At 41.6% G+C, this 26,725-nt stretch overlaps 1 long non-coding RNA gene across 3 annotated transcripts; it reads right to left on the bottom strand.

Annotated features, from left to right (window-relative positions):
- Positions 1–6,287: 6,287 nt before the first annotated feature.
- On the bottom strand, positions 6,288–26,404 carry LOC126070208 (uncharacterized). 3 transcript variants are annotated; one of them, XR_007516164.1, is made up of 3 exons: positions 26,277–26,404; positions 9,577–10,340; positions 6,288–9,224 (listed from the first exon to the last, which is right to left on the bottom strand). It is a non-coding gene; the product is annotated as an uncharacterized LOC126070208 (long non-coding RNA). The 3 variants fall into 3 exon arrangements; XR_007516165.1 differs by having other exon boundaries at positions 9,577–10,120; XR_007516166.1 differs by lacking the exon at positions 26,277–26,404 and adding an exon at positions 25,997–26,249 and having other exon boundaries at positions 9,577–10,120.
- Positions 26,405–26,725: the final 321 nt, after the last annotated feature.

Here is a 26,725-nt window from a genome sequence, read left to right as displayed (position 1 = left end):
TGAAGAAAAATGTAGAACAAAATTCTAAGTCACAAAAAAAGGCCAGAATTACTGCCCTGACAGAAAAAAATATTTAATGGAAAAAAAGAACAATGTACCTTCCTGGGTTCAAATACAAGCAAGTCACTTATTAGCTATAAACTTTGGACAATTTATTACGCATTTATGCGTCAGTTTCACCTCACAGCCTCACCAACCTTTGAAGGTTTTTTTCTGAGGATTAAAGAAGATTGTACACATATAAAGCACTTAGTCCAATGCCAGGAACATAGGAAGCATGTAGTAAATGTAAGTGAGGAAGAAGAGGAGGATAAAGAGGAAGATGACGATGATTTACAATTCACTTTGGTATTCTCAGCACACCTAGAACAATATGGGGCACAAAGGAGACATGTACAGGTGTTTGAATGAATAATGAGTTCTTATCTGTTCCAAGAACTATGTTAAGGAGAAAGAAGAGCAAGAAAGAGATAGGGGAGGGATTAAGACACATAACCAAGAGATATCACCCTTGAAATTCAAGCTGTTCACAACTGCCCATAAATGTGAATATATTGTAAGCCTCTGGCCACTTCTTTACACAAAACACCTGACCAGGTACACTGCCCAGAGTTCCGCTCAGTGAGATTATTCCTCGTCACTGTCTTTCAAGGCCATTCCTGAGGCTGCAGTGCAGCTGCCATCCATTTTCAGCTAGCCCCTACTTTTCACGTCTACCCAACTAGAAAACAAGTTTAGGATTTTTTCTCCTCTCTCAGCTGCTCATAAGGGATATGCCATCGAGCCACAGGTGTAAGCTGAGAGAAGGGCTCTAAGGCAACCATGGTGGGTGACATATTTCTAGGCTACCACTTACCACCTTACTTGTGCCCCCTGATCCTACTCATGCTCAATTCCAGCTATTATTACTTCTATCTTATTGTGTAGTACAGCTGGACCCACTCAACCCTATTACTTGGTGGTTGTGAAAGCTAATGACAGGTAGTTCTGGACACATAGTTTCCTGGTAACTCATGGTCAAGTGCTCCATCTCTACCAGAGCCCAGTAACATGGCAAGTGGTGTTGTTTTTTAAGGTACATTATAACTGGGTTATTACTTTTGTTAGCTGCTGTTGAGTCAGCCTCTGACTCATGGCAACCCCACACACCATGGGCTATTGAGATCCACAGGGTTTTCATTGGCTGATTTTCAGAAGTATATCACCAGGCCTTTTTTCTAAGTCTGTCTTAGTTTGGAAACTCTGCTGAAACCTGTTTAGCATCATAGCAACGTGCAAGCTTCCACTGACAGATGGGTGGTGGCTGTACTTGAGGTACCTTGGGCAGGACTCAAACCCAGGTCTCCTGCATGGCAGGCAAAAATTCTACCACTGAACCACCATTGCCCCACAGAATGTGTATAACCAACCAACAAGCCAGTTGCCATCAAGTTGATTTCTAGTCATGGTGACCCCATGTGTGTCAGGGTAGAATTGTGCTCCATAGGATTTTCAATGGCTATTTTTCAGAAGCAGATTGCCATCCCTTTTTTTCAAGGCACCTCTGGATGAGTTCGAACCACCAACCTTCTGGTGAGCAGTAGAGCACTTAACCATTTGCACTACCCAGAGACTCCAAAAGGGTAAAAAAAAGGTATATAATTCTTCACCCCAGATAGCTTGGCCTTACCCCAGCACCACAGGGAGCCCGTGTTGTGATTCTCCCACTGGGGCTTTTGACATAAGCTCCCCATGGCATCTTTTCCCATCACTGATATTTCTAAAAGTACAGAGATAGGGCCTTTCAGGTCGTATGGCCCAAATGGCAGGGTTGGTTGTACCACAGCCTAGACCTACTAAAGAGCTTTCTCCTGCTCTTGGCCCCTCTCAAAACCGGTAGCCTTTTTTTCCACTTGTTGTATGCGCTGGAGGAATAGCCTCAGGTGTAGGATAAGTTGCTTTCAGAACCCAAAGAAGCCTACCAGGCATAGTGTTTCCTTGTGATGAGAGCTACAAAATGCAATAATTTGTCTCTTACTTTGAAGGTCATGGCTAGGCTAGACTGCCCCTTACCACTGCATCCCTACACATTTTACTGATGTGCAGGTTCCTGAATCTTTATCTGTTTTGTCTCTCATTCTCGGACAGCACGTGTTTCACTAGGCCTCTAGCATGCTAGCCCCTTCTGCGTCTGATGAGCGTAATTAAATCAAATCAGTAGATCAATGTGATGTTCTGCCTCATGTCCAAACAGTCCAGACCTCAGAGAGTTAGCTAACACAGCTCCTGGACAATAGTGCAAATGTATATATATGGTTGAGCACTGCATGTGATTATAAACGGTTTCTCATTCTCTTTTCTGATTGGAAGAGAAAAGAATACCAATCAATGGCCACATGCCATGTTCTTGAGATCTTGTTAATTTACTCTTGCTAAGGTACACTTGGCACAGCAGCCACAATTGGGGCTTCTACCAGGTTTCTTCAGGGGCCAGACTGATGAATTATTTGGAGATACTTTGGGGACTACCACTCTTACATCATTAGATGCTTAAGAGTGGCACTAATTTCAGCTGTCCTGGAATGCAATACTGTTTATTTACTACATTTTTGGCCAGTGGGTAGGGGGACAGTTTCAGAGCTTTCACTTGACCTTCCCCACTATGATAGCGCTTATCTAATAGGTTAAGGACCTATTGGGAATGTTATGCCAACTATTTAGTCTGTTAATCCCAATTTTATATTCAGGGACAGAACTGACCACCAGGAGGGCTCACTGGCCAAATGGACCCATTGTAAGCTGTATCTTGGCCAGACCACTACTTATTACCTAGGTCCCAAATACCCATTCGAACAGTTTCTAGATATTAATCTAGGGACAAGATCTCCACATATCAGTATGAAGTCAAAATTTGTGTCCAACAGTCCTCAAAATGTTTGGGTCTTCCCCTTCCCCCAGTGCATAGTTACCAGAGTGTGATGTTAGGCCTCAAAATAAGGCTCAATATTATGTGTTTCCTTGACATAGGGCCTTAAATGGCCAAACCACAAGTTCCTGTCTCCCCTCTGCTCCCTCACATAATGTCCCCCAGCCAAACAACCAACCTTAAATGGACCAGACACTATTCCTGCGTAGCTGGCTTCAGTTCCCTGCCAGCTTGCAGAATTATTCAAAAAAAATTATATCTTTCTGCAGGAACCAGTAACACCTCACGCTCTTGATACTACAAATCCTGCCTCCCACAGGCCCTGGCTGGTCATTCTGTTCCCGAGTGTAACCCCCCGTGTGGCCCTACTTAGTGTGCAGTGTCCCCTTCCCTGGAATATGAGTATTTGTTTCTAATAAATTGCTGTCAATCTGTCCAGCGTTGGGCATCACATGTTTGGTCATCCCCACAACCCTACAGCAGAAGTCTTTCCCTCACCAATGGGTTGAATAGGAGGCAATTAAAACACAGAGCAAATGACCATTTTCCTCTTTGCCCCCAAAGCCCTGGGAAATCATTACTGTGTCTTCTCACCATGATATTGCAGCATCTTCCCCCTGAGGACCCAATCTCGTCTTCAATGGATTCTAGGTCTGAAAACTGTATCACTTCTTAAAACTGGTCAAGTGATCAAGGCTTTTTATGGGGCAGCTGACCTCTGCCTCCTGAGGTTCCTTTTGATGATACCCTCGATGACTGAGTAGTACACTTATTGGCAGCCCATCTAATTAACCCCTAGGGACTCTGAGTTCCATTAAGCACATCACAACTCTTTGGGTCAAGCCCTCTTTGCTGCCACTCATTATGATAACTGCATCCATCTGGCTTCTGACGATTAAGCTGTGTCACCTGGCCTCTGTTTTAGGGCCCTGTCATTCCCATTGCTATCAGTGAACATAGTTCTGTGATAGCCTTTCCTACCATCAGACCTGGCTTTAGAGAACCATCTTCACTCATCTCTTAACACTAAGCTACTTGTCCTACAGCTAAGAATTTGGCTGGAAATGGGGGAGACTGGAGAAAGTATTTTTTTGTGAAAAAAATGTCATTGAATTCTATGGCATTTTCATCTTCCCTATTGTCCTTTATCAACAGCTGCCCTGAGATTGATATGAGTCCCCATATAAGACAGGAGATCTGGAGATATCATGGACGAGTATCCAACCTAAACCTAAGGAGTCAAAGGCCAAAGACTTTGGCTACAAACCTGAGGCAGTAGGACAAAGAGAAGCCTGTCTGCATTGGGATCTAGCCACCCATCCGCAAAGGGCAGGAGGCATGTATGCCCAGGGGTCTCTTGAATGTTATACATGAGCCACAGGGGAGAATAAGAGAACCAACGTTCAGTTTTATTTAACTCCTTGCTTAGAAAACTGCCTGGAGGGGTGAGAAGATATCCAGGAGGCAGGTAAACCATGTATGCTCTGGGAATGATGGAGGAAATCCAAAAGGCCAGCAGATGAAAACCATCACCTGTTTCCCAGGAAATGCAGGCAAGTTTTCCCCATAGGGTAGGGCCTTCAAAGAACCCACAATTGGTTCTCAAGAAAGAAGTCAGCTTCCATCATCCACTAAACCCAAGCTTTAAAGTTAAATGTTTAAGTTATAGCATTTATCAAGGCCAGAAGAGAGACTAAACCAATGTCAGTCACAACGTAGGTGTTTTATTGCCCCGTACCACTCCTCTTCCCTTCCGTCTCTCCCCACCTCCCCTAGACTGGTCAGCTTGGGATCGGGTGGGGAATAGGAGGATAAGTAGAAAAGTAAAGAGACACGCTGCCCCCACTTTCCTGCTGGAAGGGGCCAGCCCAGCCAGAGTTGAAGGAGGGGAGAAAAGTTAACTTTGAGGTTTCAAGCCCTTACTATCTCATGAGGCAAATATATTAATTGACTGAGACTCTTGGGGGTTTTATAATCTAAGAGCTCAAAGATAAGCTATAGAACCTCCCTGATCACACCTAGGAGCCTGGGAAGAACTGTTTGTCACTAAGTGTGTTTGTGTGTGTGTGCGTGTGTGTGTGCGCGCGTGCACACACGCGCCCAGATGCACACACTTGGGAAGCCAGCTGAGAGAGTGACAGAATAAGAGGTTTTTTTTTTTAATTACTGTGCTCTATTAGTCGCACTCATTTAGCATCAATCATATATGGTTTAACATTTCTTTCTTAAATTTTTAGAGCAAATACAATTTGTAGCTGCCATCTTGACTTCGCTAGACGCTTCCCTGTTGGTTCTCTGGGATGGCAGAATTTCAATTCTTGGGACTGTTGACCAATTTTTTTCAGCTGTGTGTGGGACCACTCTTTATCTGATGATGTTTTGTTTTCTTTTGCTTTTCCTTGCAGCTGCTTTAGAAAAACAAATTCTATTGAACTGTATAGTTTGTACATCTCAGGGCTCTGGGTTTATGATCCATCAAACACTGTGCTTGTTTTGAAATATTTCTCATAGCTTTTCCATGGGCTTTTCAGTCCTGGGAGGAAAAAGTGTGAAGTTCTGAAGTTTTCAGTTCCCTCTTCTAAATGCGTGGGTAACAGAGGCAGGATGACTTTGATAAAACGTGAAGACTCACTCATGTGGTAATTAAAACTGTTAAGTCTTTACAGGCATCCTCACACTAGGGGCTTTTCTCCTCCTGCCGTTTCCTCTTTGTGCACCAAGAGCTGAAAAAGCTGGGGGTGGGAGTAGATGATCCAGACTTCTCCAAGACAGCTAGATTGTACCGCCTCCATTTTACTCAGAAGCCAATTAAGAAGTGAACCATCTTAATCCCTTATTTATTCTAGAGCACAATACAAAGCCTGACACATAGCAAATGCTCAATACCTGGCAGCTGCAACTGCAGAATCAGGGTCTCAGGATACCAGCATGCACACCTGAATGCTGCCCTTTGTTGTATAGGCAATGCTGAGAGGCTTAGCCGAACAAAAAGGTTAATAATCCTAAATCATTGCATCATATCCCTCTAAAACATCACATTATGTTTTTTGATAACTGCATAACATTATATGAAATTATCTTGCTTATTTTTTATAAATATATATATGTTATTAATATATATGCTTTGGAGCCCTGATGGCACAGTAGTTAAGTGATACAGCTGCCAACCAAAAAGTTGGCAGTTCAAATCCACCAGCTGCTCCCCGGAAACCCTCTGGGACAATTCTACCCTATCCTCTAGGGTCACTATGGGTCAGGATCAACTCAATGGCAATGGGATTTGGTTTGGTTTATTATTATATGAAATTATCATGCTTATTTTCTTTTCATAAATATATATATGCTTTATACACACACACACATATTTATTTACTATCTCTTCCTTCTAGTGGATTCTTAGGGGTTTCATGAAATCAAGGATCTTGTCTGTTTTGTTTAAGATTCAGCTGAAAGTTTAGCCCCTTCAAATCCTCCCGCCATCCCTCCTTCCCTATCACTTAGTCCCAACTGGGTCTTTGACACAGACACAGCTTATATCTATGTTTAACCTCTGGGAACAGTCTGCATGTTATCTTCTAGTCTTAGGTCAACCAAAAAAAAACCAAATCCGCTGCCATCAATTTGTTTCTGACTCATAGCGACCCTATAGGACAGAGTAGAACTACCCCATAGGGTTTCTCCAAGGCTGTAAATCTTTATAAAGCAGACTGCCACAGAGTGGCTGGTGGGTTCGAACCAAAGGTTGAACCAGCTCCTTCTGGTTTGAACCCTTGCTGAGAATTTGTTTCTACCCCAGATGTACTGACTCAGAATCTACAGTTTTACAAAAGCGTCAGGTGATTCTTATGTATAATAAATTTTGAGAACCACTGCTGTACTAGTGGCTCTCAGAATTGATCCCAGCAGTATTAGCATCATCTGGGAACTTGTTAGATATGCAAATTACCAGCAGGGCTTCAAACTGGATAGAACTGGTTTGAGGCCCTGGTGCTTACTATCATGCAGACCTCTTGGTTAGCAGCCAAACGCTTAACCACTACACCACCACAGCTCCTTAGTCTTAGGTCATGTTCCCCCAAATCGGAGAGATTCAGATGCACCTGATTTATTGACAGCATGTTGGGGGTAAGGGGGGTATAAAGGAAGGAAACGGGATAGGGCAGAGAAGTAGCTAAGCAAGAATGTAGTATCAGGTAAAGGCTAGCCTAGGGATGGAGCGGGGAAGGAGGGTTGAAGCTTAAATCACACCACAGATTCTTTTCCCCTTGAGAAATTCAGTCAGTCTTTGGCTGCTCTTGGGAGGGATAAGGGATGGAGAATGTAACCTCCTGGGATGGAATCAGCCAACAGCCAGGCTCCAGAGCAGCTTCCATAGGGCACAAGGCTCCCAACTGCTAGGGGGTTGGGTGCATTGGATGGTAACGAGGACCTGTGTGTTGCCAAAACAGTCCATGACATTCCTCTATACTATAGAGTCTATGCAGCCATGGTGGTGCAGTCGTTAAGAGCTACAGTGAGCTATGGCTGCTAACCAAAAGGTCAGCAGTTCAAATCTACCAGCTGCTCCTTGGAAACTCTGTAGGGCAGTTCTACTCTGTCCTATAGTGTTGCTGTGAGTCAGAATAGACTCCACAGCAACAAGTTTGGTTTTTGGTTATAGTGTCTATAGGATTACAAGGTCCTTGAGGGCAAGCACTGGTCTTGTGGATTTTTTCCCTAATCTCCCATATCTATTAGTCAGTAGTCCCTGAGGCCCACTCTTCTTCCTCCTTCTTCAGGCTATGTACGAACAATCTTTCAGATGGATGTTGATATTTTCCTCCAGGAGCACAGCCTTTCATGATCTTGGTTGCCTAGAGGACATCCAGGAAACTAAGTTCCTAGGTATGTTGCAGCAAAGCCTGTCTGCGGCCCCAGGCTGACTTCCATCACTGTGGGTGGCAGCAGGAGAGTCAGACTCCAGCAGTTTCCAGTGGAAAATCTTGGTGAGCAGCCAACACAGTAGCAGCCATCTTCCCTGGGCCACTGGAGAGGTATTTGTTAGCACTAAAAACCCAGACTTCCTGGAAAGCTTCTGTGCTCAGAAGCTGCCTGGATGGCTCCCTCCAGCTCTGCTCAGGGGAGTATAAACTCGTGGGGTAAAACCATTGTGGAAAGCAGTTCAGCAACAATAAATACAGCCAGTGTGGACTGACCACTTACTCTGTGCCAAAAACTATTCTAAGTGCTATGCACATTGACTCATTTCACCCTTGCAATGATCTTATGAACTAGCTATTATTATTATCCTTGTTTTAATATGAAGAGTCTTAAAAATGTTTATACCCTTTGACCCAGTAATTCAAATTCTAAGAATCTCCTCTAAGGAAACAATACTTAATACAAAAGACCTTTACCTACAAAGAACTCATCAACGTGTTATTTATTATAATAGCAAGAAAAAGGAGAACAGCTAAATGTCCAGTGAAAGGAAGATGTTTGAAGTCCGCTGAAACAATGAAATTTTATATAGCCATTAAAATTGTTTATGAAGATGGTCCAAAACATGACAAAAAAAATTTATAAGCTGAAATGACATAAAAAGATACATGGTTTTCTGTTCAGAATGATCACAACAGTGCAAATTTAAAACCAGGGCCAGAGCGTTGTGACTAATACTCCCCAACATGTTTTCTCCTTTTCAAAATGGTCAGCTGAGAGCTTGACATAACTAACGCCGTGATGAACCTATAAATTTTTCCCCTTCCTCTGCCTGCCTTCTCCTTTCCACATACCTCTGTTAATGACTTTGTTTTGATCTAATGCAAGTAACTTTGTTCTTTGTTTTGATCTAATGCTGATAACTTTGTTTTGTTCTGTCTGACCACCTGTGACTTACAACCCCACACAGGGACATTAAAGCCCAGATGTCTGACATGTGTCTTTTTAGTCTGATAAAAAGTTTTGTAATTATCTTGTAATGAATATCTCCTCCGGCCATGCCATCTGCAGGCTACAAAGAAACTTCCAACCCTTGTAAAAATTCTATATAAGCTCTAATGTAAAATTGCTTTTGGGGACTCTATAGAGAGAGTCTGCGGTACTGTCGGATTTCCGGTGGTAGAGACAGTCTGCGTTACCGTCGGCTTTCCGGTGGTAGACACCTCCTAGATAAACTTTCTCACTCTTTCGGTCTTGGAGGACATTTCGTTGGCTCAACTGCTCCAGGGCACCGACCCTAATCGGGCAACAGGGTCTTCTGATTCACGATGGCAGACTGAGTACACAACACTATCATCAGTGTAATAAAAAGTGTTGGTGGCCTCTGAAATCTCAAATCCTAAAAAATATAAGAAACATGTTAATTGGGAAAAAATCCAGTGTGAACATTAAGCCAAAAAAAAAAAACAAAACGCATTGCCACCCAGTTAATTCTGACTCATGGTGAGCCCTCCCGTTTCAGAGTAGAACTGTGCTTCACAGGGTAGTCGACGGCTGTAACCTTACGGAAGTCCATCAGCGGAACTTTCTTCTGCAGGGTCTCTGGATGTATGAAACTGCCAACCTTACAGTTAGTAGCTGCGTGCAAACCATCTGCACCATCTCATGTAAACTCAGAAGCTTATAAACAAGTATGTTTTCAAGCCCTGCCACTAACATGGCCTAAAAGCTGGTGTAGCACTTTTACTCACCCCCATTGCTCATGTGTACTCATAAAGCCTGGATTTCCAATGCTGTCATTCAGTTGAAGGAACCACCATTGCTCATGTGTACTCATAAAGCCTGGATTTCCAATGCTGTCATTCAGTTGAAGGAACCTCCATTGCTCATGTGTACTTGTAAAGCCTGGATTTCCAATGCTGTCATTCAGTTGAAGGAACCCCCATTGCTCATGTGTACTCATGAAGCCTGGATTTCCAATGCTGTCGTTCAGTTGAAGGAACCCCCATTGCTCATGTGTACTCATAAAGCCTGGATTTCCAATGCTTTCGTTCAGTTGAAGGAACCACCATTGCTCATGTGTACTCGTAAAGCCTGGATTTCCAATGCTGTCGTTCAGTTGAAGGAACCACCATTGTTCACGTGTACTCATAAAGCCTGGATTTCCAATGCTGTCGTTCAGTTGAAGGAACCCCATTGCTCATGTGTACTCATAAAGCCTGGATTTCCAATGCTGTCATTCAGTTGAAGGAACCAGGGCTCTTTACACTACTCCTTAATTGCAGTTTCTTATATCTTGGGAAAAGCAGAACATCAGAGTTGGTTTGGAATACCATGTTACTGGTAGAAAGCAGGCATGGTAAAACACAAATCAGCCAGTTTAAAGGGGGTCCCACTATCCAATTTGAGCATCAAAAAGGGAATAATAATTAGTTAATTGAAAAATATGAGCTTCCATAAGGCCATGACTTCATAATGGCACTCCAAAGAGAAGGCAAAGTATACAAAAAGGCAGCTGTAATACAGAGCAAGAATAAACAAGGCATACTTAATTTTTCCTGATTTTAGTAAGTCACAGTGCATTATTACACATTTATTTTCATTTTTTTTAAGTTCACTTTGGTTTAAAATCATAAATACATACGTACATTTATAAAAGACTGTGACCTCTCCAAAAAATGTAAGTAAGGAAAAATGGGCCCCAAAGAGATAGAGACTATATCAGGAAAGGCGATGAATGCCAACAGTCATTCATAACAACCAAGTGGGAGGAGATTCCTGCTGTTCACTAGCACCAGTGATCACACACAATAACTAATTAAAAAGGAGGCCCAGCAGTGTGCTCCAAGATGATGAATTAGCTGCATCCCAAAGAGTTAAAGGGGACTAAGCCAGACTTGATTCCTTATCTCCTAAAAGATTAAACCTCAAACTGACCCTATTAATTATAATGAGATCCTAATAAAGCATACATAAATTTCTAGTCCTTTTAACCTTCCAAGATAACATATCATGATGGCAGGACAATGAGTTAGGTAATGCCAGGTAAAACTTAAAGAATGTATCATTCCAGAGAAAGACACCAGGTTCAAAAAAAATAAAAATCCATAGAAAGGCAGGGATTCATGGGGCCACATGGGTAACAAAATTTCATCTTAAGAAGGGGAGGTGCTTTAGATTTGAATCACCTTGGACCTTGGACCTCAGTTTTTAATCAATAGGATACCAACCTAGATGTAAAACTTCTACTGATATGAAATGGCATTTTTTTTTTTTTCTTTTGAATCTGGTAAAAATAATTACAATCCCAGCAAGGTATAAAAAAGAATCTAGTAAAGCTACTTCAAACCCAGTAAGGTAACCTTAGGAAGGAATAGAAAAAAAATAGAATGAATGAAAAATCAAATTTAAATCCATGATATTCGTACTTTAGACTAAATTTTTAAACGCAGTATAACAGTTTAGTAATCATTAAACAATTTTGTGTATATTGTCTTCTATTTCTTAGACACGTATAGCATTTAAGAAATTCTAATACATCAAACTTGTAATAAACTCCCGAAGAGTTTATTAAATAAGTTGCAACCAATGCTTAAATACTTGGAAAATTCATACGTATTGATTTATCATTTGTGTAAGTACTGTGCAAGTATTTAGAAAAATATTCAGTTAATACGATTTAAAATTCAGGCTTTACACCAGTTATGGATTGAACTGTGTCCCCAAAAATTATGTATTGTAAATCCTAACTTTTATGCCTGTGGTTATAATCCCATTTGGGAATGGGTTGTCTTTGTTAGGTTAATGAGACAGGATTAGTATAGAGTGTGTCCTGAGTCAATCTCTTTTGAGATACAAAAGAGATTAAAACAAGCAAGCAAGTAAGCAGAGATAGAAGAGAGATGTCAAGCCACAAGAAGATCACCCAGCAGAAGAAGCTCAAAGAGACAAGGACATTCCTCCAGAGCCAACAGAAAGAAAGCCATCCCCTAGAGCCAGCACCTTAAATTTGGACTTCTAGGCTCCTAAACTGTGAGAAAATAAATTTCTGTTTGTTAAAGCCACCTATTTTTGGTATTTCTGTTATAGCACCACTAGATAACTAAGAAAACAGCAAATACAAATTATAGTGAATCTTTTTTCCCATGATCAGCAGTCTCTTGAGGATTAACAAATCTATTACCAGTTATCATTTTCCCATCCTAAGACCCCATTAAAAAGTCATAATTTTTTTTTTTAAGTTACAACCCAAAGTAATGAAGAGAAAGAGAAGATACTATCAAAAAATGATAGTTTGACATATTCTTGAACACAAAAATAGATGGACAGGTGCTGGGTGATGAGCAAGTAGAGGAAGCTACAGGCCAGAAAAATTCAGAAAGTGCTCAGCTGAGCAAAAGCCAGGGACAGCAGAGAGAGGGAGAAGGAATTGGAGCAAAAAACCAGCCAGCCTCTGACCATTCACCACCAAGAACAGAACCACCACCCCCAGCCCCAAAACTCTCAAAGAAGCACTCTACAGGTACTGAAGAAAACATGTGCACATTAACTAGGCTGGCAAGCAAGAATATCCAGGCTTTACTCTTGCTAAAAGAGGAAGCAAGACTTCTCTGCCATGAGACCAGAAGAATTGGATGGTGTCCGGCTACCATTACTGAATGTCTTGATCAACAATTCTACAGAAGAATCCTGATCAAAGGGAGAAAGCATAGAAGATAATTACAAATTCTTATGGAATCCAGGCTTTCGGGAGCCATGGAGGCTGGATGAACCTCTGAAACTATTGCCCTGAGATAATCTTTAAACCTTAAATCAAAAATATTCCCTCAAGTCTTCTTCAAATGAAACAGTAGTTTAGTTTAACTAGTAAAGAATGTTTTGTTTGAGCATTGTGCTTTTCTATAAACTATATGAGATCAAACTGGACAACAGCAACCAGAAAGATAAAATAGGAAACTTAAGGGACAGTGAGTTTATATTTGGAATAGGAAGGTGAGAATGGTTGCATAACTTGAAAAGTAATCAACGTCCCTGAATTGTACGTGTAGAAATTGTTAAATTGGTATATGTTCTGCTATGTATATGCTCAACAACAACAAAAAATAATTTTTTTTTAAAAAAAGGAAGCAAGAAAAGGGATATGACATAATTCAAAGAAAGGAAGCACTGACAGTGGAATTTTAAGCATAAGGCGAAAAGCTATCTTGACGAGGAATATTCCCATTTCCTCTGAAATTTCCCCAAAACAGGCAACTGATCATCCCAAATTAGATGGCACAATGGTTAAAAGCTCACCTGCTAACCAAAAGGTCTGTGGTTCGAACCCACCCAGCAGCTTCGTAGGAGAAAAGATCTGGCAGTATGCTCCCTGAAAGGTTACAGCCTAGGAAACCCTATGGGGGCAGTTCTACTCTATCCTATAGGGCCTCTATGAGTCAGAATCGACAGCACACAACAACAGTGTCTATTTGTCACATTCTTCTCCCTCTTTTTTTTTTTTTTTTTTACCATTGGCTTTAAGAAGCATCGGTGAGCATTAAAAAATTCAGAGTTAGAAGAATTCTGAAAAGACCTAATCTGGTCTAACCTCCCTGGAGCTGAGAGGATAAGAGACTAGGACAAGCCAACTAATTGGGCAACGGCAGAGCTGGGTTTCCTGCCTCCCACTTCAGTGCTTGTGTAAGCAGGGTAGCTAGGTGAGGGTTTCTTGTGAAATCCAGATATGTGACAAAATTTTTGTAAAAAAAAAAAAATTCCAAAAACACACAAGTGAAATTTTAAGGAGAAATCTGATGTTAAATTTACAGCCCCTCCCACAAACTTCCACCAAAACCATCAAATCAAAAAAAAAAAAAGTTTCTCTATGTTTGAACTACAAAAAATATATAAGTTCTCAGCATTTGGTTCATAATCATGAAGTCACTGTTGATTGAATAGATGAGTCACAGTCTTTCACACACTTGAGTAGAGATGAACACAATTTGCCATTTAAAAAAAAAAGGACACAAAAAAGAGAAAGGCTGTGAGAACCATCTCTCTCTCTCTTTTTTTTTTTTTTGACTTGCAATAAATCAAAGACATAAATAACAATGATTTTCAATCATAATCCATAAAGCACCAGCCTGGTATCTCAGAAGGAACCTGTATTATTGGGAGTCATCTAGTATGAATTGCAGAAATCACTGGGTGGTGCAAATGGTTAGCATGCTCGGCTGCTAATCAAAAGGTTGTAGGTTTGAGTCTACCCAGGGATGCCTCAGAAAAAAAACTTGGAAATCTACTTCCAAAAAATCAGCATTGAAAACCCTATGGAGCACAGTTCTACTCTGACACACATGGGGCCACCATGACTAAGAATCGACTTAGTGACAACTGGTTTTCATATGAATTGCAAGTCTATCAGAAACCTCAGAGAACTACTTTTTTTTTTTCCTCTGGTCCTTGGTTTTCACAAGTAACTATAATCAAAAGCAAGATGGAGTAAGTGTTAGAGTACCAGGACAAACAACTTATTAGGAGAGTACGGAGGCAGGGGAACTAAACCCAACAATCTACAGTAAGGATGTCATTACGGCTAATGACAGGTGGAGAAAGTAGGGAAAGATAAAGTTCCGACTTGTTTCTTTTCCGAGGACCAACAACCAAACTCAAGTTATTTCAACATTTGTAAAATTAAACATCAGAAAGCTTTTAAAGCCAAAGATGGCAAAGGAGTCTGAGAAATGCAATGGCCACAGGACAGTGAGGCTGACCCTTCTATCTTTCAAGGTCGAGAAGCAAAGTATGCCAAGTAATTAATTAATAATATATTTTAGGTTGCTCTCAGAATAAGTTGGTCTGTGGAAGCTAAGAGTTGGATAAAAAATATTCTTCAACTCATAACCTAGTTTTTGGGTTCGCTCCTATATGAAACTTAATTCAGCCAGACTAACATAAGATCTGACCCTATCCACTTTTCCAAGCAATGGATAACTACAAACAATCTCTATCATCTTATGCAGTGGGTATTATTATTTTCATTTTACAGATGTGGAAAGTAACAGAGAAGTCAAATAATGTACCCAAAGTCATATAACCAGTACATGACAAGAGGACCTTGTCCAATTGTTTGCTGAGTAGTGATCACATAGCAGGCACTAGACAGGTATGTGTTGATTGAATGAGCTGACTGATCCGGGATTCACATTCAGCATTGCTTGGCTCACCCACTACCCTCACTACTTTCTTGTTAGGAATGAATGAGTAGACCTGTGTTTCAGTGGTACAATTCTTACGTTCCATAGGGGAGACCGAGGTTTGATTCCCGACCAATGTACCCCATACGCAGCCACCACCCATCTGTCGGTGGAGGCCTGTGTGTTGCTATGATGCTGAACACATTTCAGTGGAGCGTCCAGGTTAAAATGGACTAGGATGAAAGGCCTGGCAATCTACTTCTAAAAAGCAGCCAGTGAAAACCTTATAGATCACAACAGTCTAATCTGCAACCAATCATAGGATGACGCAGGATAGGGAGCATTTTCGTTTCATTGTGCATGGTGTCACCGTGAGTCAGGGGCCTACTCAGAGACAACTAGCAACAACAGTTCAATGTTCTCAGTAATTGCACCCAACTATATTTGGGGATCCATAGACCCTGATTTTTGGTCAAAGGCCAGTGATCATTATTAACAAAAAAAATAAGTAATACTTAGCCAGCATTCACCACACATGAGGCACCGTAACAAGTGTTCTGCATCTTAACCTCTTTGATCCTCATATCATATCAACTCCTAGATTAGGTTACTGTCATTATTTCCATTTTCAAGACAGAAAACTAAGGTACAGAGAGGTTAAGCAAAATGGCAGAGCCAGGATTCAAACCCAAGCAGTCTGACTCCAGAGTCCACACTGGTAACCACCTACAGTACACATTGTACTTCCTTCACAATTTCACTGTGGGCATCGATCAACTTGACTTTTAGTCCTTGACTAAAGAAGTAACAGTGTGTTTTCTCTCCTCTTGAATAAATCTTGATGGTGGCTCCTTGAGCAGTGACTTCTTATGGGGAGCTTTGCTGACCCCAAACATAAAACTAGATTCCAGTAGGAAGAAGGAAGTGTTGTCAATGGTGAGTGATGAATGGGTGGGATACTGAATGTGAACAGAGCAGCAAGTGTCAGCAGCTGCCTTGTTAATCTTTTACCTGCCTCTTTTCCTTGTAAAGGACTCACTCTACTACATTTTAATGAAAAGGCTGATTTGGGCTATGATTTAGTGGGTTTCTTAAACATGTATGTTTCAGAGATGTGCCTGCAAGACATCGCCTCTCCTGACCTTGGAAGTTGAAAGGTAGAATCAGGCTCATCCCTGCAGCACTGCAGGCAGTTGCCTAGGAGATGGGATTTCAGTGGGTGGGAAAGGTTCTTCCCTGGGAAAAGGAAAGGGGGGGCAGGCAACCTCCCTGTGCTATGAAGCCTGAAATTCCTCTAAGAAGTGAAAAATAACTTTTTTCCACAACAACAGATGAGGCTTATATGCAAAAGCCCATGAGAAAGGAAATACAGTAGAATGCTTTCAATTTACATTAAAGAAGAAAGACTAGATTACTATCAAATCATTTCCTGAGAGTCCACGCGCAGAGAAGAGAGTAAACGGGAAGGAGAGTCTGGATGCCGCAAATGGTTAACAGGCTTGACTACTAACCAAAAGGTTGGAGGTTCGAGTCCACCCAGAGGCCTTTCTGAAGAAAAGGTATGGTGATCTGCTTACAAAAAAATCAGCCACTGAAAACCCTATGGAGCACAGTTCTGCCCTGACACACCTGGGGTCATCATTCGTGGATGACTTGATAGCAACTGTTTTTTGGTGTTATTGTTGTTGTTTTGCTTAAAAAAAAAAACAGGGAGAAAGGGACTTCCATAGAAGAGAGAAAGGGGGAGATGGCGAAGGACAGGACCTGCTGCACAGGTAAAGCTCGAAGTACCCTCCCTAGCTGATGCAACTGCTCAAGCTGCCTCTGTGCCTTCCCACAGTTGTTCCTCCATCTTTACCACACACATTTTTCTGCTCATCCTTCAAGATCCTGCTGGGATGTCACTTTCGTTGCGTATCTCCCCTTCCCCCTCCACATAGCTTCTCCATTCTTGTTCCCATAACGCTTTATATCTCATTTTATCATCATTATTCATATTAAATAACCAGTTGCCATTGAGTCAGCCAAACTCATGGCAATCCCATGTGTCAGAGTAGAACTCTGCCCCATAAGGTTTTCAATGGCTGGTATTTCAGAAGTAGATCTCCAGGCCTTTCTTCCAAGACACCTCTGGGTGGACTCAAACTGCCAACTTTTAGATTAGTAGCCAAGTGGATTACATAAACCGTTTGCACTAGTCTGTGACTCCTCATATTAATAAGAAGAGGAAAAAGAAAGGGGGAGGATGGTGGGAAGGAGGATAAAGGCATTGCATACCTTATTCCATGCCTGTACTATTATGAAGAAGGTATTATTATTCCAAAATTACAGGTGAAGAAGCAGTCTTGGAGATATTAAGTAACTTTCCCAAGGTCTCATGGCAAATATGCAACAGAGCCAAGACCCCACCCTCTTGGCTCTCTAGTCACATCTAGCTCCTAAGTCCTCGTCCTTCTCACAGCCTATTGTCCACTGTTTTCATGCCAGTCTTCCCTGGTACGCCAACTGTGAACTAACAACTGCTTGGAACAGGAATCCTGACTAATTTATTGCTTTATTCCCCATTGTACCCAGATCAGTATGTGGCACAGTCTAGGTACAGGTTTGCTGAAGGGAGGAGGGAGGACAGAAAGGAGGAAAAGAGGAAGGAAGAAAAAAGAAAATCAAAGAGTGATATGATGACTAAGGACTTGGGGAGGTGGCATATCTTAATGTTACCATCCTACATGTGCAAGCAAAGTGAACACAATGAATCCGCACATGGGTCCCAGAGCTGGTCTCCAAAACTGCAGAAACGAATGTGGGCAGACACAAGCTCTATACTGCAAACACACAGTGGCGGGATAGCATTAAACTTAAACGGTGTCTACAGATTATACCTTCTATCTGCTATGAACACGACTCTTTAAAGGATAATATCTAGTAGTTGGGACACTCTTGCTCTGCACAGAATGCTATTTGCTAACAGTCACCGAGCCAGACCCATTCAATGAGCTTAAGGCAATGATTTCCCATTGCTTTGCAATTCTGACAGCCCATCAGTGCTTGGCCTCAGGATGGCAGGCTCCTGTCTTCGTCACTGTGTAGTAAGAGTTTTTATCATTATTGCTTTTCCTGATTACCAATATAAAGTCAGCTCATTGAGGATTTCAAATGATGCTGAAATGTATGACTTATAAAGTAGAAGTTCCTTTGCCTCTCCCTTCCCCAGTTTCCATTCACTGCCCCTTGGAGATAACCACAAAGAACCATTGGCATAAACACTAGTTTATGTATACTCCTTTATACCGATGAGATACTATGCTGCATACAGTTCTACAGCCAGCTCTTCGCATTGACCAATCTTGGACATCTTCCCATGCCAATTCAAGATCTTTTTCATTCTTCTTAATAGTATTTGCATCATACTCCACTGTAGGATGTACCATTATTTATTTAACTTGTTTCCTATTGATAGATATTAGAATTGCTTTTAGTTTGTGTTTTCATTAAAAACAACGCTGACTTGACCTCTGTAATCTTTTTCCCAAAAACCCATAACCCCAGTCTAATTATGAAAAAAAAAAATCAAATTCCAAAAAAGGATCATCCTACAAAATGCCTGGCGAGTACTCCTCAAAACTGTCAAAGTTATCAAAAACAAGGAAAATGTGAGAAGCTGCCACAACCAAGAGGAGCCTAAGGAGACATGACAACTAAATGTAATATGGTATCCTTAACTGGATTGTGGAACAGAAAATAGAAATTAAGTCAAAACTAAGGAAATCTGTTTAGACCAGGACTTCCAACCAGGTCGTTCCAGTTCAAACCCCTGCTGAGGGTTTGCATTTCCACCCCAGATATACTGAATCAGAGTTTACAGTTTAACAAGATCCTCAGGTGATTCTCATGTATGATAAATTCTGAGAACCACTGCTCTATTAGTGGTTCTCAGAATTGGTCCCTAACTAGTGGCATTAGCAAATGCAAATTGTTAGCTGGGGTTGGAACTGGAACAAAACAATTCAAAGCCCTGGTTTAGACTATTAAAAAAAAAAAAAAAAAAAGAAAAACCATTGCCATCCAGTTGATTCCGACTCATAGCGACCCTATAGGACAGAATAGAACTGCCCCATAGGATTTCCAAGGAGTGGCTGGTAGATTCAAACTGCCAACCTTTTGGTTAGCAGCTGAGCTCTTAACCACTGTGCCACCAAGCCTCCAGTTTAGACCATGGACTTCAGTTAATCATAATGTGTCAATATTGATTTATTAATCATGGCAAATGTACCCTACTAACATAAGAAGTTAATAATAGAGTGCAGAGTATACGGGAGCTAGCTATACTACTTTCTCAATTTTTCTGAAAAACTAAAACTGTGCTACAAGATAAAGTGTGTTTAAAACAAACAAGAAACAATGCTGCAACGAATTCTACATAGATAGACATAGATACAGATAAAATGCAAATATTTCTGTAGCATAGATTTCTGGGGTGGGATTCCTGGGTCAATAGGTATACATATATTTAATTTTAATAGATATGCCAGTACCCTTGAAAAAGTTGTGCCAGTCTACACCCCCACCAACAATATGAGTGCCTCTTCTCACACCTTCCAATACTACACATTATCATTTTATAATTTGGCGTCCATGCTTTAATTAAAATTTTGTATTGCAATTCCTTTTACTACGTTTAAGACAGCCTTTAAAATATGCATATGTGGGCAGTATGATGAAGAGAACTCAGTGGGCTGGGATCTTCTGGCCTCTGCAGCCATCTGAGCTTGGAGCCCCATGGTTCGATGAGCCCCTGTTATCAATGCTCTGTATAAGATTTGAGGATCAAGGAAGTGGGAATAGAAGATATTTTCTACCCCTTCTGAGTGTGGAGGACTATGCGGGTTTATACGAATTGTTCTAGAACACTGGGATTATGATCTCAAAGCAGTGATTTCCAAGTTTGTTTTGTAACACTCCCTACCCTATCTAAATACTTACAGTCTTAGAGATGTTCTTATTTTATAACAGGGGAAACCAAACCTCCAAGAAAAGTGTTTTGCCTGAATCATCCTTGCAGTGTTCCTTTCATCATGTCTAGAAGGAGTAGGAAATATCCTCTACTCCCACTTTCCCCACCCTCTATGCCACCCCACACATAGCATTGCTAACACGGGCTTCCACATCTTTGGGACTCCAACTTCAGAAGCCTGCAGGGGCCAGAGGTTAGGTCAGGAGTAAAGCAAGCCAGGGTGCCTTGAGATGATTGATGTTCATATCACTATCATCTGAAACCCCTAGTGTTAAGTTATATCATAGACTTTCCCATTTGGCTATCATATTTTATGCCCACTGGCCAAGGAGACACTAACTCAGTAGGGAGAAAGAACATGGTAGATGATGGGTAAAACCTTAACCAGTTGCCGTCGAGTCAGTTCCGACTCATGGCGACCCCATGCGTGTAGAGTAGAACTGTGCTCCTTATTGTATTCAGTGGCTGTGACCTTTCAGAAGTAGAGCACCAGATCTCTCTTCCAAGTCACCTCTGGGTGGATTCAATCTGCCAACCTTTCAGTTAGTAGTCAAGGGCTTATCATTTCCAACCCACCCAGGGAGTCAGGTAAAAGCTAGGAGTCAGGTTTTTACTTGCTTAGCATTAGCACAAATTGCCTGGCTTCTGTGCTCCTTCCACTGAAAATGAAACCATCTCACTCATCACACCTCTTACTCCTCCCTGGTACTTCCATCACTTTCCCAAGCTCATGTTTTACTCTGAGGCTGAGAATGAGTGAAAGGTTCATTCATGTAGGTAATAAAGGAACTCCTGACTTTGGGATGGGATAATTAGTGCACATTATCACTTGGGCTAATGAGATCAGAATGGGGCTGTCCGCACCCAACATGCCTAATCAGGAATTTAAATTAAGAAGTTCCATTCTCTATGATTAAGAAGATCTTCACTGAAACACTGCATTCCTAATTCCTTTGTATTTTCCTTTGCCAGCCCAATATCAAATGTTTTATGACACTGAAAATATGCTTAGTTTAAAAGGAGCAGATGCCCAAATCTCCTTGTGCTCATTTAGACAACACACAACCTGATTTTTCTTTATCTGGGGTGTTGCCAGCCAGGATTACACAGAGAGAGAGACACACACTCGTGATTCTAGTCGAATTTGGTTAAAATTGTTTCTTTATGAGCTATATAAACAGAGCTTTAACAAAAATCCCACTGCCATGGAGAAAAAGAAAGGGTTAGAGATGGGAGGTGTGGAACTCAAGGGATGTGTCTAAATTCCACTATCATGAAAACTCCTTATTTTACTTGGACATTCATCTAGTGAGGGCAGGGAATAATTTGCCCCTGAATTTTCGGAAAAAAATGCAGCATAACAGGACTTGCATGAACACCAACTCTGTGCCTGACCCTCTCCTAGACACTGCTGCCTGGAGATAGTAGAGCTTAATAGAAAGAGACGAATTTTTGCACTCACATCTGGATTCAAATCCTTCTCAGCTGCTACCTACAAAAAGACCTTAATAAGACACATAAAAATCTAAGCCTCAATTTCCTCATCTCTTATAAACTATGTTACATTAAAATTAACTTCTCTTCATTAATAGACACCATAGAGTAAAAAGACAAGCCATCAACATAGAGAAGCTATTTGCCACAAATATAACAATAACAACAAAAATACAGTGTGCAGAACATTTAGAGATGTCCTGCAAATAAGAAAAAGATAAAAATCCTATAGAAAAATGGGCAAAATTCTTGAACAGACATTTACAAAGAGAAAATCCAAATGACTATTAAATAGACAGAAAAATACTCAACTTCATTGGAAATTGGAGAAATGTATTTCACACCCACCAGAATGGAAAAAAAAATTTTTTTAAATGTCTAGTAATATCAAGTAGTGACAAGACTGTGGAGCAATGGAATATTAGTACACTGCTAGTGGGAGTGGATTATGTTATAATCACTTTGAAATACTATGTGGCATTATGTAATAAATTGGAAGATGGGCATAACCTATAATCCAACAATTCCGCTTCAGGAAGCTGCTCTTAAGAAACTCTTGAACATGTATACAGGGGTTCAAGGCATATTTACAACAGCACTGTTGACAGTTAAAAACAATCTAAGGACAACTTAAACATTCATCAACTATACAACTGACAAATAATTTGCAGTATAGTCATACAATGGAATACTACGCTGTAGTAAAAAAGAAAGTAGTTAAAGCTACATGACCCAGTAAAAAGGAATTAATAAAAGCTACATGGTAAAACAAGTATGATCCTTAGAAATGTAATGTCAAGCAACCAAAGCAAGTAGTAAAAGAATTCATATAGTATGATTTTATTTACATAAATATTAAAATATGCAAAATTAAAGTATACATCAGCCCAACAGTCTGACTTCAGAGCCCATCACTCTTAAGCACAAGGCTGTATCACCTTCAGAGGAGAGTGGGGCAAGTGGGAGTAGGACAAAGAGATATGAAAGTAACCAAAGGTGAGGATTCGTCTAGGAATCACCTCCACCTTTTGAAGGAGCACTTTGGTGGTATCCATGGAGTGAAGTTAAGAGGCTAAGAGGCAAAGGGAAGAGACAGCAGTGGCACACGCCTCTAGAAATCCTACCTGGTGTGTTTTCTTCAAGGGTTTGCTGGTTCTTCTATGAGACGATGCTTTAATGCTTGGAGCCTATCCACCAGAGCTAAAGCCAGCAAGCTTTTCCAGTCCAGCCTAATGAGAGAAGTGTGCCTTCAGAGAGCAGACATCTAGAAGGCATTAGCTTTGTTCACTCCTTAACTCTCATATTAGTCAGGATTCCCACTCATACACGGGAATGAGAGCCCCTCCTTCCCTTCTCCAAGGAGGAAAGATGGAGAGGAAACAAACAGACATGAAGCACCTGCTCTGATTTGGACACGGCACACAGGGTCACATCTAAATCCTCACTGCAGCCATGTGCAATAGTTATCTCATTTACTAACGAGGGAATTGATGCACAGAGATGTTAATTAACTTGCTTATGGCCACACACAGCTAGAAAGTCACTAGACTGGCATTCAACCCTAAGTCTGTCTGCGCTAAAGCCTCATAATCAGCCTGTACAATAGCAAATCCATCTCTAGGCATCCTAACAGCTGGAGGTCATGTTGAATAACAGTCAAATATGGATGGGTGGTAGGGTATATGCGAAGGAGAAAACAGAAGGGTGTAAGTATAAGACCATCACCCATTTGTCAGTTTGTCATACTGTGGTGGCTTGCGTGTTGCTATGATGCTAGAAGCTATTCCACCAGTATTTCAAATACCAGCAGGATCACCCATGGTGGACAGGTTTCAGCAAAGCTTCCAGACTAAGACAGACTAGAAAGAAAGGCCTGGCTACTTCTGAAAACCCTATGGATCACAACAGAATATTGTCTGATGTAGTGCCGGAAGATGAGCCCCTAGGTTTTGAAAGCACTCTAAATAGATGCACAGTGGCTACGACAATGAATTCAAGCTTACCAACAATAGTGAAGACTGTGCAGGACCTGGCAACCTTTTGTTCTGTTTTTCATAAGGTTGCCACTAGTTGGAGCCAAATCCTACAGCAAGTAACAGCACCAAGAAAGTGTTAGAAGTCGTATCACCTATTGGGAAAAATAGCTCCTGGCTATTGAAAAACTAGTGTCTCCTAAACATACCAATTGGAAGATAACAGACACTTAGGAGATTTTGTTATAGGAGAGAATCTGTGAAAGGAGATGAGGGAAAACCCAGAGCTGAAAAAGAAGAAAAATGTAGTATAGAAATTACAGGTCTCAGAAAACCTGCATGCCAACCCTTCTTGAGACCAAGGGAAGTCATTAATCTTTCTATTTTGATCAGGGTCACAGTACCATTCACTGATGGGTTTTCTGCCCCAAATCCCTCAAAGTAAATCCAAGCCCCTCAACCCACTCCATTCCCTTCATCCTGGAGAAGTTAATAAATTAGCTATCAGAGGGTGTTTCTCTTTCCCTGCTCACCCGATTAATGATAATCTACTGGGGATGAACACAGTGTTCAGGCCGATGGCAGGAGAATGTTAAAGGAATTCCAATTAATTCCTCAGAAACCTATTCTCCTTTGACAGACTTCTCTGCAGAAAGCCCCTGCATTTATCTCAGCCAAACAAAGCTGTGATGAGATCCAAAGCCTTTAGAAAAGGCAGACTTTTACTCTGGCTGGGTAGTGGGAGTCTGAGCCAGTCACAGCAAGAAGAGGCCTGGTGGAGTAGGAAGTTTGTAAGTGGGATTCTTCCTGCCCACCTCATGTCACAATACCAAAGCCTACCAACACCTCACTCATCTCCACAGCCAACCAGTTTCTGCACAGCCTTTATTCCCAAATCCTGCCCTTTGCTCTTATTTATGGAGTGCCCACTTTGTCAGATTTGGTAGGATATTGGGTAGTAGTTAGGAACATAGTCTCTGAGGTTCAACTACCCTGATTGGAAAGCTGGCTCTGCCTTTTACTAGCTGTGTGATCTTGAGCAAGATACTTAATTGAATCTCAGTTTTCTCATCTATAAAATGTTTACAATAATAGTCCTTAAATGCATAGGAGAATTACAGAGGTTAATCCATTTAAAACCCCTAGGACAATATCTGGTACAAAGAAAGCTAATAGACTCTAATAATTTTGACTATTATCATTCTGATGACTCATTTAACCTGATAAGGCAAACATTATTAGCCCTACTTTATACTTTAAAAAGCCAAGAGTCAGAGAGGTAAAGGCCATTTTCCTAAGGACATATAAATTTGTTACTAGAACTGGGTTTCAAAACTACTTCAGAATGATATCAAGACTAAGATGTCTCTTTCTCTGGGCTTGTGTCTCTGATGTTTCTCTCAGACATATTTGCAAGTCATCTTTCTGAAACAGAGAAGGGAGCCTTCATTTCAGGACTCTCTTCTGACCCGCTTCGGAGGGAAGCCTCTCTCCAATAAGTTCAGCTCCAATTCAGAATCAACAGGATAGGAGTTTTCACATGAGATGGGAGGGGCAAGCCTGAGGGGCTGTGGCGTGGCCAAAGACCTGGGTCACTGCCTGGCAATAGGCAGATCTAGTTCGCCCCAGCCACCAACACACCACCCCTAGTTTCACCTCAGATAACCATAAGGTGCCACTTGGGAACAACCCTAAGGAGCAGACAACAGTGCAACATGTGCCTCAATTTCAGAAGGGTATGGTGATATTTGAGGTCATGTAGAAATACGAAAATCTGATTTGGGGAATGTAGGGTCCTTGAGGAAAGAACAAAATCTGAAAGATAGCTATTGTCCTACAGAAGATTTCTTCATGAGCCCAAATCTTCCATTCGGCTGTTTACTCTTAGAACAGTTCGGCGTAATAGGGCAGCAACCTAGTGCTTCGTAAACAGTCAACTACAAAGTCCACAGAATGGTTGTCACTCTTAGAGGAATTAGTAATAGCAACTCTGATTCTACAGGTTTGGAAGGAAATCATTCTGTTTAATATCAGTCTCAAAGGCAAAGAATGGCCCCCAAAAGATCCCAGTTTTCTTTAATAATCTTTATGTTTGGAGATGCATGCCAAAGCCGGACAATGAATAAGGAAGACTGAAGAAGAATTGACTCCTTTGAATCACGGTGTTGGTGAAGAATACTGAATATACCATGGACTACCAGAAGAACAAACAAATCTGACTTGGAAGAAGTACAGCCAGATTGTTCCTTAGAAGCAAGGATTGCAAGACTTCATCTTGTATACTTTGGACATGTTATCAGAAGGGATCAGTCCCTGAAGAAGAACATCATGCTTGGTAAGGCAGAAGGTCAACCTAAAAGAGGAAGCCCCTCAATGAAATGGGTTAACACAGTAGCTGCAACAATGTGCTCAAACAGCAATGATTGTGGACTTCTGGCCAACACGGTGCCATAGACAGAAGCACCACGCTATCCCTCCACAGCAAAGACCCGAAAAACTAAGTAAAACAGAGACAAACCTCATTCCTGGAACCTGAAGTGTCAAACGAAGAGATAAAGAATTCAGCCAAACACGGAATGAAGTAAGAAACTGACAGAGGACTGAGAGCAAGGGGAGATTCTTGCCAAGGTTCCTTTTCAGCTAAGGCAGCACGGATTCGCCATCTTGGGGTCCTGCCAGAGATCAGCTGACAGGGAGCACAGGAAAGCAGCTTCACGGAGCTCCCAGCAGGAGACAGAGCACCCAGTAACCAGCGATACACTCTTTTCCACCCCCCATCCTCTCCCGGCGGCTCTAACCTTAAAGTTTCCTGGCTGGCTGCCATGGCTCAGCCAGCCGGAAAGTACAGCCTCCATGCCCCTTGGATTCATCCCACCCATGTCGAAGATCCGCAGACAGGGAGTATAGGAAAGCACCTCCACGAATTTCCCGGCAGGAGACAGAACACCTGATAAGGAGCGATACAGGCTTTCCTAACTCCCGCCCTGCTTCCCCTCCCTCTTCGGCCTCTTCTGCTTCCTGCCAGCTGCAATCTCTTGCCCAGGAGGCAACTGCTTCTGCCCTGGGCCGCTTGGATTCGCCCCGCCAGCACTGACTGGGTCCCTGAGCTGGTGTAGCTTCTTTCTGTCTCTTTCGGTTTCTTCTGTGCTTCCCACCACCTCCCCCTCCTTTCTGTGGAACACCTACCTGGCTCCTAGTGCCATCTTTACTTCTTGAGAGGATGTGAAGCCACACTGGACTGGGAATC

Source organism: Elephas maximus, chromosome 2 (assembly GCF_024166365.1).
Source record: "Elephas maximus indicus isolate mEleMax1 chromosome 2, mEleMax1 primary haplotype, whole genome shotgun sequence".
Classification (NCBI taxonomy): Eukaryota; Metazoa; Chordata; class Mammalia; order Proboscidea; family Elephantidae; genus Elephas; species Elephas maximus.
This window is presented reverse-complemented; position numbering and strand designations above follow the sequence as displayed.